Source organism: Leptosomus discolor, chromosome 27 (assembly GCF_034619465.1).
Source record: "Leptosomus discolor isolate bLepDis1 chromosome 27, bLepDis1.hap2, whole genome shotgun sequence".
Classification (NCBI taxonomy): Eukaryota; Metazoa; Chordata; class Aves; order Leptosomiformes; family Leptosomidae; genus Leptosomus; species Leptosomus discolor.
In genome coordinates, this window is record NC_141417.1 from 67,144 (window position 1) to 80,583 (window position 13,440).

Sequence of the window (13,440 nt, forward strand, 5' to 3'; positions counted from 1 at the left end):
AACCCCCCCGGGTCCGCAGGTTCGCGCAGGGCCCCTGCCCCGCGCCTCCGCACATCCCGCGCCCAGCCCCGCCGCGCCCGCGGCCCGAAACCTCCCGCCGTGGCCCTGCACCCACCCGCCCAGGGTACAGAACCCTCTGTGCTGCTGCTTCACGGCAGCCCCTAACACAGAGCCCCGAGCCCACGGCCAGGGGAAGTCCCGGGGACACTGCCAAGACAGGAAGGGCAGGTGACAAAGCGGGGAAACTGCCGTCCCCCCATTTTGGGGCGCAGACCGAACAACGAGGGTCCTAGGCAGAGGAACTGGGCTAGAGGGCATCTGACTCAGCAGCAACCACCGATGAACGTCTCCGCATACCCAAAAACTTTGCGGACCACCCCCATGGTGGCCCCTGGCATTTTCCCTTGCCACAGGTACACATCCTGGTGCTCCCTTCCCATCAGGGTGGCCCCCCCGCCCTAAGGGCTCCCACTTTCTCCCTGGAGCTGGGGGCCACTCCCTGCCTGGTGCACAGGCCCGTATGTACTTGGAAGGGAGAAGGGGCCGGTGCAAGAGGAGTTGTCTGCAGGGCCAATGTGCAGCCTCCCACCCCTCTCCTCCCTTGCTGACATTGCAGAGACAGAAACCTTACAGAAAACTGCACGCCTCCAGCGGGCTGGGTGGGGGCAGGAGGTACAAACCATGGCAGCTCTGTGTCATCACAGTCACCTGGCTAAACACAGAGGCCATCTGCCACCCCCTCCAAAGCAAGTATGTCTGTCCCCACGCCCCCAGTGACTGACAGGCTCCCCGGCCCCTTGTGGCACCAGCACAGGAGAGTTAACACACCCTAAGCACAAGGACCACAGTACAAATTGGACCATTGCCCAGTTCAAGGCCATCTCTGATAGCTTGGCACAAGCAGTGACACTGCTGCAGGGCACCCTGTGGTCACCCATCACAAGCATCCCCAGACACTGACTCAGCAAGGTGCCCTCATGCTTGATGCTGTACTAAGAGCATCCTGTCCCAGCAAGAGTCCAAGCCCACTGCAGTGTCTGTTGCAGTGGGAATGAAATACACACTGTGCACCCAGACACTCACACAAACATCCACACCCAAGCACACATACAGCTGTAAAAACTGCAAGCTCCAACTGCCAAAAGGGGAAACTAAGGCACAGACAGAACCGTTCTCCATCAAAGGAGCAGAGCTGGCACCCTGCTCTGCCCTCCTCATGGGCCCCTGCAGCATCCGCGGGTCCCACCCAGCCCCGCCTTGCCCATGGCTCCCCACTCAGTCTGCAGGTCAAAACCTTGCCCTGTCCCACCCACACATTGCGCCCCTGCCCAGAGGGCTCAGCCCAGCCCACTATCCCATCCCTGCCTCCAGGTTCCTGCCCTGCGTCCGGGTCTCCTTCTCACTTGCTGCTCTGCCTGGCCCTGCCCGTGGTCAGATCTCCAGCCATGGCTGCGTGCCTTCGGCCTCCACACCCAGGTCCTGGCCACAGCTCCATCCCCAGCCATGGTCACTGTCCTGCCCCAAGACCCCCAAGGGCTTACATGAAGGACAAAGGCTCTGGAAGCAGAAACAAGCACAGGGTGAAGGAGAGGCACGTGTGGGTGGTGCTGGGAACAAAGCCTCCTGCCCCCTCAGCCTCCCCCTTGGAGAGACCAAGGGAATCGCCCCAAACAAGGGGTCTGGGGGAGTGGGAGCCCCTCACCCTGCTGGGAAAGTGCTGGGTTGCATTTGGAGCACGGGGGGGGGGGGGGAGTGAGGAGGGTAGCAATTCTTCCGCATGAGTTGCCCCTTTGAAAGCTTGTCTCAGGGCTTTGTGAGAGTGTCAGCCAGGAAGAATGGGGGGGGGGGGGGGGGGGGGCAGCAGGGCAGGCACAGGGGGAGAGAGGTACCCGGGAAGGTGATGGCGCTGCGGACAACCAAGGGAAAGAGAGATGAGTAGGAACTGGAAGCGGAGGGGGGGGGGGGGGGGGGGTGTCTTGGGCGGCGGTGGTGTGCGCAGAGGAGGCGCCTCTTACCTGCCTGCTAGACCTGGGCCTTGCAGCAAATCGGGGATTAGCTCCAGGGGGAGGCTCCCATCTGCCCCCTACCCCAGCCACAACATCTAACGAAGGGAGGGTTTGCAAGTCCCTCACAAAAGTTTGTCTAGTTGTGGAGTCAACCACAGCACCCCGAAGCCCTTTGTGCATACAGCTGTTCACATGTGCAGACACACACACGGATACATGAATGTACATTTGCACATATCTGGAGAGGCACATATGCAGCTGGGAGATATGATGGGGGGTGTTGGAGTTCAGCAAAGCCAAAGCCCCGTCTCCCCCTCCCGAGAACCGTCACCTGAGCATCCCCAGGCTGCCCCAGACCCACAGTCTTAGCCCACCAGCTCCTTGTCCTGTATGAGAACAGGCAGGTGGCTACCATGCAGTGCAGTAACCATATGTGGCCACCCCAGCCCAAAGGGGAGTGGGGCTGTGCCTCGCCAGACAGGGGCACCCACCTGCTGCAGCAGCAGTGGGACAACAGGCTCTGCCCAGGGCCCAGCTGGCTCCCACCAGCCTACAGCTCCCCGCCACGACCTGGGCTGGGGACTTGCTGCCCTGCTGCCCTGTTCCAAGCAGACGGGGCACCATCTGTGGGGCATCTACTGCTTCCAGGAAAAGGGTTAATTCACCCACAGCGTTTGTGATGTCCCCTCTACCTTGCCAACTGTTGGCCCCATTCACCTTGCTATGCACAGCCCTGCCAGCCACTGCTGTGCCCACCACCTCCTATATCCCTGCACACACGCACAGACATTCACAGAGCACATGTATACACACCTGCAGAGTGACCCCCACACAAACTCCATGTGCATGCACACAGCACCTGTATAACATGCAGCACACACGCACGCTTATGCACACCAGTTCCAATGGAACACATGCAAAGCTGCATGTGCATGCATACAGCACACATGCACAGAACACAGTCATGTGCACAGGTTTATGTAAACATGCATGGAGCACACGGGTACACAGAGCACGCACACATCCACAGCGTACCACCACACATGGGGAAGACACAGGCGTGTAGCACAAGGCACATTGCCCCTGCCTCACATCCCCAGCCTTGCTCACCATCTCCCTGCCTGGGGTGGTATCCCCCCTGCGCCCCATGCAGGACTGGGGGCAAGTCGGGGGGGGGTGGGGGAGGTGGCTCTGGTCCCCACCACCCTCAGTCCCTGGCCGCCTAGGTACAGCAGGAGGGTCAGGGTCCCGCTGTGCCAAGACAGCCTCTCCTTCCTGGGTCCAGGCAGAAGGGAGGAGTTTGGCAAGCAGACCCAGTCTGGCAAGGGCTGGGTCTCCCCGCCGAGGCAGCCTGGGGCCAGGCGGGCACGATGGCAGCGAGACGGCTCTCTCCGATCCCGCACGTTCCCGTCGCTGAGCACCAGCACGAGGCGGGGTGGCCAGGCAAGGCAGAAAGTGCCCTGGGCCCACAGGTCCCAGCTGCAGGACGCTCCCCCCAGCCCGTGGGGTCCGCAGAGGCTCCCCGGACCCCGGTGGCCCTCCTAGCAGGGGAAGCTGGAGGGGGCCGGGGACTCAGGGAGCCAATGGGAACCGGCCCAAGGCTCCTCCACCGCCGCTCTCGCCTCCCCCGCCTGCCGCACACCACTGCGGCCCACCCAAGTCGCAGCCTATGGGCATAAATTTGAGAGCCAGGCGTAGCCGGGATTGAGGGGAATCTTCCCTCGGTCTCCTCCTGCCAAGAAACTCAAACTGAAACACATTCCTCCTCCTCTCTGCCAAGAAAACAAGGAGCGCAGCCAGCAGCAGGAGCAGTTGAAGGAGGGCTGGCTCCAGACACCGAAACGCCGCACAGGAGGGGGTCAGGACTGGCCATCCCCCTCCCCCCCCCCCCCCCCCCCCCCAGCTCCTTGCCTTTTATTTCCTGCAAACACATCTAAAATCTGTCATCTGGCTCCAGTTTCCTGAGGACACTGGGGAACGGGGTGGGGGAAAAGGGAAGGAGGCAGAACAGAAGGCGCAAAAGGCACAGACGGAAAGAAGGTGTAGTGAGCTGGTACGGCAGGACGGCGGTCGGGAAGCCGACGCTGGTGGGTGCTGGAGCAGAGGCGACAGACGACGGGAAGGAGGGAGACGCGGACGCAGGCACTGACGGGAATCGCATGCCCTTAGGAGACCCGCCTGCAAGAGGAGGCGGATGCGGGCTGCACCCCCCCGCACCCTCCGACAGGGCAGACCCCCACCCCAGCTCTCGCCTCGCATCAGGAGCGCCCCCCACTCCCCATCAGCTCGGCCAGCCCGCAACGGTGGGTGCAGCGCGTTGCAGCCGCAGCAGGGTGGCTGCCACCCCGCCCAGCACACAGGGGTGGTGGGGGTCCCTGCCTGTGCCTCGGCATTGTCCCCATCATCTCCTGCCCCCGGCCCGGCCCCGGCAGGGTTAACTGCCCCGGAGTCCCACTGTGGAGGAATGTGATGTCAGGGCTGGATTAGCCGGTGCGGGGATCCCAGCCGACAGACCAGCAGCGCTGAGCTGTGTGTGGCACAATCCATCAACCCGCCCAGCACAGCCCCCAGCGTGTGGGGCCTGGGGGAGGGCTCTGTGTGTCTGTGCATGCGTGGGGGCATCTGCGTTTCTGTAGGCGTGTGTGTGAATGCACAAGCTTGGCCATATGTGTTTGCGTGCGCAGGGAGGGATTTGTGTTCATGTGCAAATATGTTTTGGGGTGTGCTTGTGTGTATGTACTCACAGATATATGCATTTACATGCATGCTTGCACATGTGCTTGTGCATGCCTACATATGTGTGAAACTTACATATGTGCATGGCTACGTGTGCACGTGGGGAGCTACAACAGTGGCTGAGGGGGAGCTGCTGTATGTCCACAGGCCCAGCCACCCCAGACCTTGACTCACTGAGGGAGCAAAGGAGGGCCAGAGCAGAGAGAAGAGGCAGAGAGCCGGGGCTAGGGTGGGGAGATGCCCCAGAAGGCCACCACTGCATACCCTTTTCACCCCCTCAGGAGAGGTGGGTTCTAGCCCTGGGGTGGGCAAACCCCTGAGCCCACCACAGGCACAGAGCCCTACGACACCCCTGCAGCCCTCCCCTCAGCCTTCTTGTGACCCAAAGTCAGCCGCATGCCCAACTGCTTTAACTCCACAGGGCCTTAGCAAAAAACATTGATCTGCCTTAAGATCTGCCTTCCCACACTGGGGCAGCAGTTCAGGGCGAGCCACAGCCGGGGCAGTTCTGCAGACACAGAACAGGAACACGGGAGAGGGCCAGGCTGAGCTGCAGCACATAGCTGCAAGTATCAAGGCTGGAAGAGAGCTGCTGGGGAGCCAACACTCCCTCATGCCAGCGACAGCCCAGGATCAAGGGGACACATCCTAGCTGCCTGCCAGGGCAGGTGGGGTCCGGCAGTGTCAGCACACCCCTCCCCAGCTATGATGTCTCCTGCATGCTGTGCAGCCTCCCCAGGCACCATGGCTGGCACCCACCAGGGGTGGGGAAAGGCCACTGATGGTGTGGCAAAGACAGCAAAATTCCTCCCTGGAAGAAGCCCCTTTTCCCTGCCCTGGGACCAAGTTGGGGCCAGGCCGGTCTGCACTGAGGAGCTGCTTCCCCTGACCCCACACACTTTCTCATCTCCGTCTCCAGCAGAACTGATGTGCAGACCTCCCGCCCAGCTGCCTTGCTGTGCGTCTGACCCCACTGTTAGGCCAGGACTTTAGGGCGAGCCCAAGCTCCTCTGCATGGGGCAGCTAATCTGCCCAGGGCTGCAGCTGCCACAAAGCACATTGCTTCAGGTTCAGGGGGTCTGAAAGGAGATGATTCAGGGTCATCATCCCATGCTGGTGTGGGCTGCCAAGCTCTTTCCAAGGTGGTCCCTTCCAGTGAAGAACCAGCTTCGGAAAAAGTTCACACGTGTGGAGGGAAAGGGGCAGAGACATCCATGCCAGGACAGATTCAGGACATCCTTCACTCAATTCGCCCTCCCTCCATTCTCCAGCTCCAGCTGCCACCTTCAGAAAACGTAACATCCTCAGTCCCCACCCCATGCCGAAATTCTCTGCCCTTCGCACCACTTCCAGTAAGGACCAGAGGTCCCTCCCCAGCCCACCCATCCCTCCCTCCAGCAGCACAGCCTTATGTAAGCCATAGTACACCACCCATACGCTGCATCTCAGCAGGGGGCAAAACAATCCAGCCCCTCGCTCCCACATGCATCCACGCCCACTCATGACCATGCACTGACATGCCTCTAGACATGTTAACACATGCTGACACACGTGTGCTTTGGGAAGAGGGGAAAGCAGGACAGCCTGGGGTGCAGTCCTGGCCGTCCAGGCTCCAGTGTATCCCAGGGCAGAGACAGCCCATGGAGGAGGGCTGCAGGGTGGGAGCTCACAGCTCCATGCTCCCTGCGCCTGTTCCCCTGTAACGCAGGGACTGCCGGCCCTGAACTACAAGCTGAGCCACTCAGGAAGCCGTGGCAAGCCAGGCAGGAGTGGTGGTGCTTGATAGGTGGTCCCAGGGCAGGCAGGCAATTGTCGCGGGCTTGCATGTTGTTTGCTTTGGCCCCCAGCACGCACTATCCCCGCAAATTGCTCACATAAAGCACTTCCCTGGCCCCTGTCTTCATTGGGCTGGACTCTGGGTGGGGGCAAGGTTTTGGGGTGAGAGTAAGGGGGGGTGCACACATGGCAGAAGCTGCTATAAGGGATTTTTATGCTTCCCCCTTCCTTCCCAGTGCCGGAGGGCAACAGCAAAATTGAACATGTGGGACCCATAAAAGCCCAGCTCTGAGTCACAGCTGTGGGAGCCCCTGCCAGGCACTGCTCCTTCCCATGGCATCAAGGCATCACCCCCAGCCCAGCATGCTCATGTGTTGCACAAATGGACACCCCCAGAACAGGGGCTACAATGCAGAAAATCCTGCCGTCCTGAGGGAGAGAAGGTAGGACACGGCAGGCAGTGGGCTGCAGTGTCATCTGTCCTCCCACTGTGGTCAGGGTAGTTCACACTGAGCCTGCCTGCACCCCAGCAGCTCCATCCTGCAGGATTCCTTAGAAGATGGGAATAGGACGATGTGCACGACCTGGCAGGGACTTCAGCAGTCATTAAAGAACTAGATACACAATAGCAATCCCTTTTAATCTGTGGAACTGCCTGTCTCCTGACATGCTGAGCATGGGGCAAGGTAAGCACAGCACTTGGAGATTTAGGAAGCATAAGCTACTCCTCCTTTAGGGCAGGAGACCCCCTCTGTCTGCTGAGACATGGCGGTGGAAGTGCCCTCGGGCTCTTCCCAAAAGTCCCCAGCGATCCCTTGCCTGCTGGGATACAGTTGTCTCACCCGAAGTATCTGCCACTGGTGGAAGTGGGTGGCACAGATGCCTGCTCTCCTGCTCCTTGACTGGAGGGAGACCTGCTCTGTCCATACACATAGCAACCCTAGCACTTAGAGCCATGTTCTCTGCCACCATGGGGGGCACCAGCCTAAGGCTTTGCTGGTTTTGCTGCTTGTTCCCGCTCTGGGGCACCTATTTTATCAGCTGTTCACCTTGTTATTCTGCAGCTTCTGAAGGGTTTTGATGTGCCATAAGGATTGGGGTGGGTACACTTGCTGTGTTCCTGTGAGGATTTCTGTAGAAGAATCCCCTCAGTCTCACCAAGGACCTACCCAACGGACCTTTTTTATTTATCACATCGGTGGGATTGCCGAACACCAGGAAAAAATATCAAGAGAAACTGAGGCACACAGACAGAGAGATTCAAGTACCACAGATGCAAGACACCAACCAAGCAGACAATTGTGCTCAAGTGCATACAGGTATGCACGCAGACATGCAAACAGGCCCCTCTGTATACATGTCGATAGGTGTGCATGCACATACATGCTCCTGGGGGACGCTCTGGGACCAACTACCAGACACTCAAGGTTTCCCTCTTTTAGTATGTCAGTACAGACGAACAAGAACCAGCCCAGTGTCCTGTAGAAGGAAGGAAAGACACCACCACAAATATCCTTTTGTGAAAGCCATGTCACACACAGGTATGCAGATGTACAGGTCTGCCTGTGTCTGTGCACATGAGGGTGCATGTGTGTGCAGGTGCATGGATGTGTGAACGCTCATACAGCATGTTGGAGTGGTGCAGAGAATAGTATTTGCCTGGGCTGGCCAGTCTCTCCAGCACTGCAGCTGGGATCCTGAGCTGTGGTATGTCACTAACAGCATCCACCAGTTGCATTGGAAGAAGGGCCTTCATCTCTCCCAGCCCCTCTGCCCACCCACCCCTCACACATTCTGGACAGCGAGCCACAAATCCCCCTCCAAGCCTGAGCTCAACACCCACCTCTCCTCAGGCTGCCCTGACATGACAGCACATGTCACAAGGTGTCCGCACTGACTCGCTCCCCTGGATGGAAACTGCCCTGCTCCAGGGAGATTCTCGCAGCTCAGCCAGCTCCAGCACCACGAGGGGAATGCAGTACTGAGTTTGTTCCACCACCTCCCACTAGACCAGCCTCCCACTAGACAGGGGCCCGGCAACCTTCGCCTCCCAATCTGCTCCTGATTTTGTGCTTGTCTTTGTGATAAAAGAGACCCTGGAACATGGCGCAGAGATGAGGACACCCATCCCCTGCAAGCAACCAACTTGGCTACAAGTAGGTGCCCAGAGGGCTTCACAAGTCCACTCACAAGCATTACTGGGAGCTCAGGCGGGCACACAGTGGCAGCTGGACTGGCAGATGCACGAAGGTATGCACTGGTGGGCTCAGGTCAGTACGTGCCAGTCGCCTCTTGAGATGCTGGAATCCTTGGTAGTTGGGGACTTTGGGATTCCTACCAGGCACAGGGAGTTTTGCTGCGGATCTGCTCCAGGGTCTCAATTCCCACCAGACCCCCTTGCCCTGAAAGACCCTTGCTGAGTAACAGTAACCTTTGCTGTGCTGGGGAAAGGCTCAAGGGAGGGCATGGACTCATGCTACGCAGACACACATGCATCAATAAGCACCCACAACATCATGAAGGGGACAGTAGGCGCCTTTGTCATTCCCTGTCTCCCACAGAGGCAGCTTCTGCCTCAGCTGTACACAGCAGACCTAGCCCCACTGGGAAGTGTTCTTAGGTCTGAATTTCTGAAGGAAAAACTTCATCCAACTACTTTCTCTTCCCTTCCCTCCAACCTGCCCATGCACCAAAATACAATGCCCACCCTCGGGGTGCTGCATCCATCAGCTTGGGTTTGCCACACACAGCCCACAGAGCAGAGTGGGGGAAAACTCAGGTATCTGGGTATCCAGCAGCCCCTGCTGGGCCCCACATGCCTTCCAGGGCTGTGCAAAAGACCCCAGCTGCGGTTGGAGTACCTACTAGTTTCCCACACCCCAAACACAGCATTGCAATGCCAAAGCCATCCAGCCCCACTCAGACCCAGCTGCCTGCCTCTCTGTCCTCACAGGAGAGGTGCAGCCCTCAGGCTGTCACTGCAGCACTGAGTGCCCCCCATTCTGGCTAGGGACCATCTGGACTTCACATGGTGCGCAGGGCCTGGCCCAGGGCACCGTGACACAGAGAGGGTAATTCTCCAGAGAGACGCTTCCTCTGCCTTTAGCCCTCCTGCACTCCCGGCTCACTGAGAGCTTGTTTGGGGGTTTGGGGGTGCCTTGCAGGTTCACTTAGCTCATGTTCAGCTGCAAGCTGGGCTGACCAGGTGTCACAATGCCCTGCTCAGGGGCTTCTCACACTGGCAATGCCGGTTCCCTCCTCCTCCTCTTTGCCATGCCTGACCCTGGCCAGCCTGCTCTGCCGACCCCAGACTCCTCATGCCAGCCAGGAAATGACGCAGAGCCAACGCCTGAATCAAACGGTCCTGGAGGCTTTAGAAAGGTGGCCAAAGTGTCGGTGTCCAGTGGGGTAGAGGAAGCACCTGGAGCCATCTGCCAGAGAGGTTGAGCCTGGTCTCAGATGTAAGGGGGCTCAGGGCTGAGCTCCCTCATCCAACCCACCTGCCCCCAGCCCCAGCTCTCTGAGTACTAAAGCCAGCAGCAGTCCTTGTGCAAGCATGCAGGAGGACTGACAGACGCTCAGAGCTGGCACAGGCAAGGACTCAAAGTGCCCCACAAGAGATGTGAAAAAGCAACTCTGACCTCCCCCCAAAACCAGAGAGGACCGATAAACTCATGTAGGCTCCCTTTCCCACAAAACCAGATGACCTTTCAAGGTCCCTTCCAACCCGGGCTATGCTATGGTTTCCTGGGAGTGGGACACTGCTGTGGAGGCCTCTGCTACAGCCCACACGGGGAGGGAAGAAGCACAGCCCCGGGGCCTGTGGGACGAGGGCTCGGAAGCTGAGGTGCGTCGGGACCTGGGCATTTCACCGCAGTTTCTGGGAAGCTCCTTGGGGTGCAAAGAATCTCCCTGCGCCTCACTCCTGCCAGACGCTTGCCCACATGGCCTGGCGGGCTGTCAGGGGAGCAGGGGGACCCGTTGTCCCAGTGCCAAACCCTCCTTCCCTCGGAGTCTTGCCCAGGGCCCCGGGAACAGTGGGTACTGTCGGTGGCGATACAGGCGGCTGCTCCGGCTCCGGGGCGTGTGGGCTGGGCCGGCCAGCTCCGTGCCCTGCCAAAGCAGCCGGGTGCCAAGGCCCACGAGGTGGCTGGCGGAGGAGCCCCACGTACACCACGACTGGTGCAGGGTAAGAGGCTCAGGACGGCCAGCAGCTTGCACCAGCAGTGCGGATGGCACTGCTCACCGCTCGTGTGCGCCCGGGGACAGTCCTGCAGCTGCTGCGTCACTCGGGCCGGGGCAGTCTCCCGGTCCGCCACCCCCCACGCGGGCAGCGGCGGAGCCGCCTGGAGCCGGGGCTACCCACCCAGGAGCCTGGAGCACCCTGCTGCCGCCCAGCCCGCACCTCCTCGGCCTGCGAGGGGCCTCACCGGGCGGGCACGGCAGCGGCGCGGCCGGAGCAGCCCACCCACCCGGCGCACGAAGCGTGAGGGCGTGGGAGTGGGTGTGAGCGCGAGTGTACGTGACGGGGAGCGCGGCGGGGCCGGGGCGCTCTGCCCGCCTCGCGCTGCCGGTCCCCCCGAGCGCATTCGCCCCGTCCGACCCGGGACGGTCCCGGCCGCCCCGCGCGGTCCGACCCTGCTCCCGGCCCGCGCCCCGCCGAGCCCCGCGCTGGGAGCCCCGGTCCAGGTCGTGTCCCCCCCCCAGACGCCGACGGGACGCGGGAGCGGAACGGGCCCGGCGCGGCGCGGCGGAGGGTCTGGCGCCATCCCGGCTCCGCCGGGGAGCGGCGGCCCGCGGGCGCCCCGAGCCCCTGCCCACCGCCCCGACTCGCCCGACGGCTCCTACCTCCGAACGGCCCCGAGCGGCCCCGGGTGGAGCGGAGGGTCTCGCGGCTCCGCGCTCCCCCTTTCACCGTCTGCAACTGCGGCTCGATCCGGGCGAGAAGCGGCACATCCAGGGGGACCCCGGCGGGCGGGGCGGGACGGCGCGGCGCCCCCCGCACTTCCCCGGCCCGCCCTGGGCGCCCAGAGAAAGTTGCCGGAGACCCGCGGGGGCGGCCTGTCCCGGCGAAGCTGGCGGAGCCGCGGGTCCCGTTCCGCCAACTCGGGCGGCGGCGGCGCCGACGCGCTCGGGACGGAGACCCCGGCCGGGAGCGCCGCCGGCCCCGGCCGCCCCGAAAACCCGGGCTGGATCCTGCACGCGCGCGCCCGCCACGGCCCTGCATACGCGCGGGGCCCGCGCGCACCCCACACGCGCGGTCCGTGCACACGCGCGGGACCCGCGCGCGGGACCCGCACGCGGGCCGTCCTGCACTCTCGCAGCCGCACACACGTGCACCCGTGTCCATGCACGGGGCTGTGCACACGCACGGGTCCCGCACGAGGGCACAAGTACCCGCATGCCTTCGTGTGCACACGTGTAACATTTGCACGCATCAGCACATAGACAGAAGTGCGCACGTGTGCGTGCACCTGTGCGTGAGTACACACAGCACGGACAGCAGGCGTGCACACGGATACACCTGCATGCGTGCATCTCTGTGCACTCGTCAGAGGCACGCACGCATGCATTTGTGCACGTGAGAACAGGCGTGCGTACCCCCCGCATGCACACCCGTGCGTAGAGCACAAACACAGCACACAGACACGCAGTACGTGCGACCACCGGCCAACACGACCAGTGCCCAGCCTGGCGCCGCTGGGGCAGCCAGGGGGACCAAGGACCCAGCATCCCCAGTCACCCCATCTGGGAGAGGCCGGGACTCCCCACACAGGTGTCCTGGGGGACCGGGGCAGGAGCGGGCGGACTGGGGTGTCCCGGAACGACACCTCCCAGCAGGGCAGCGCGGGCGCAGCACTTCGTGTGGCCCAGACACCACTGGCGACCCGGGCCTCATCTGCGCCAGCGCCCCGGGCCTCGCCAAGCACGGACCGCCCTCCCTGCACTGGAACCGCCACACAGCAGGAGGGAACCCACCTGCCCCAAGAGCCCCCCGGCAGTGACGGCGAGACCTGGTGGCTCAAGGGAGCCCAGGGAGCCCCGGGACGGGGGAGCGGGGTGGGGCGGCGGGACCGGGCTGGGCACAGCGGACCGCGGTGGCAGCGCCCCCTGGTGGCGACGGACAGAGCTGCCTCTCCGCCGGCACCGGCGGACGTTCGGGCCCGCTCCCCGCCGGTCGTCGGCTCTAGGGCCCGGCGGGGCCGTTCCCCAGCACCGCGGGCCTGGGCGTGGCGGGGACATCGCTCTCTTAACATCACCCTGCCTTGAAATGGCGGGAAGAGCACAGGATTTCAGGTGCTACCCCCTCGGGAGAGAGCTGGAGCCAGGGGTCCTTTGCGCCTTGGCAGGCTGGGGTGGGTGCAGGCCTGGGGGCTGCTATGGCCCCTGTCTGGGGGTTCAGCAAGGGGGGGGGGGGTGTCTTCCTGCAGCCAGGGACACATGTACATCTTCACCCACTTCAGGAGGCCAGAGCTGGGGCGCTCCCAGGCCTGCAGTGCCCCTGCACTACCCTGCCCACCAGGGTCCCTCTGCAATGGGGCAGCTAGATGAAGGTGGGGACCGGGCCTTTCTCCCCAGGGCATCTGTACCCCATGTGTCTGCCCAAAGAACCAGAGGCGCTGGATGCAGGCTGCACCCCTAAGGTGACCTTGCCCCCAGCAGGCACGTTCTACAACCTCTTCCTTCCCTTTAAACTGGCCCTCCCATCCTTGCAGGTGATCCTATTCAGCTCCTTAAGGAGATGAGCCCCCTCATTTCCACCTGGAAATCCTCCTGCCTCCCTATCCTGCAAGCTGCTGAGGTGTCCAGCAATCGTCCCAGGGCTGTCCTGTTGAGTCCCCTATGTGCCTCCTTGTTCGGCCACGATGTTTGTGGCTCAAAAAGCCTTCTCCCACCCCAAAAGCTCCCCTGGCTGCTTGCC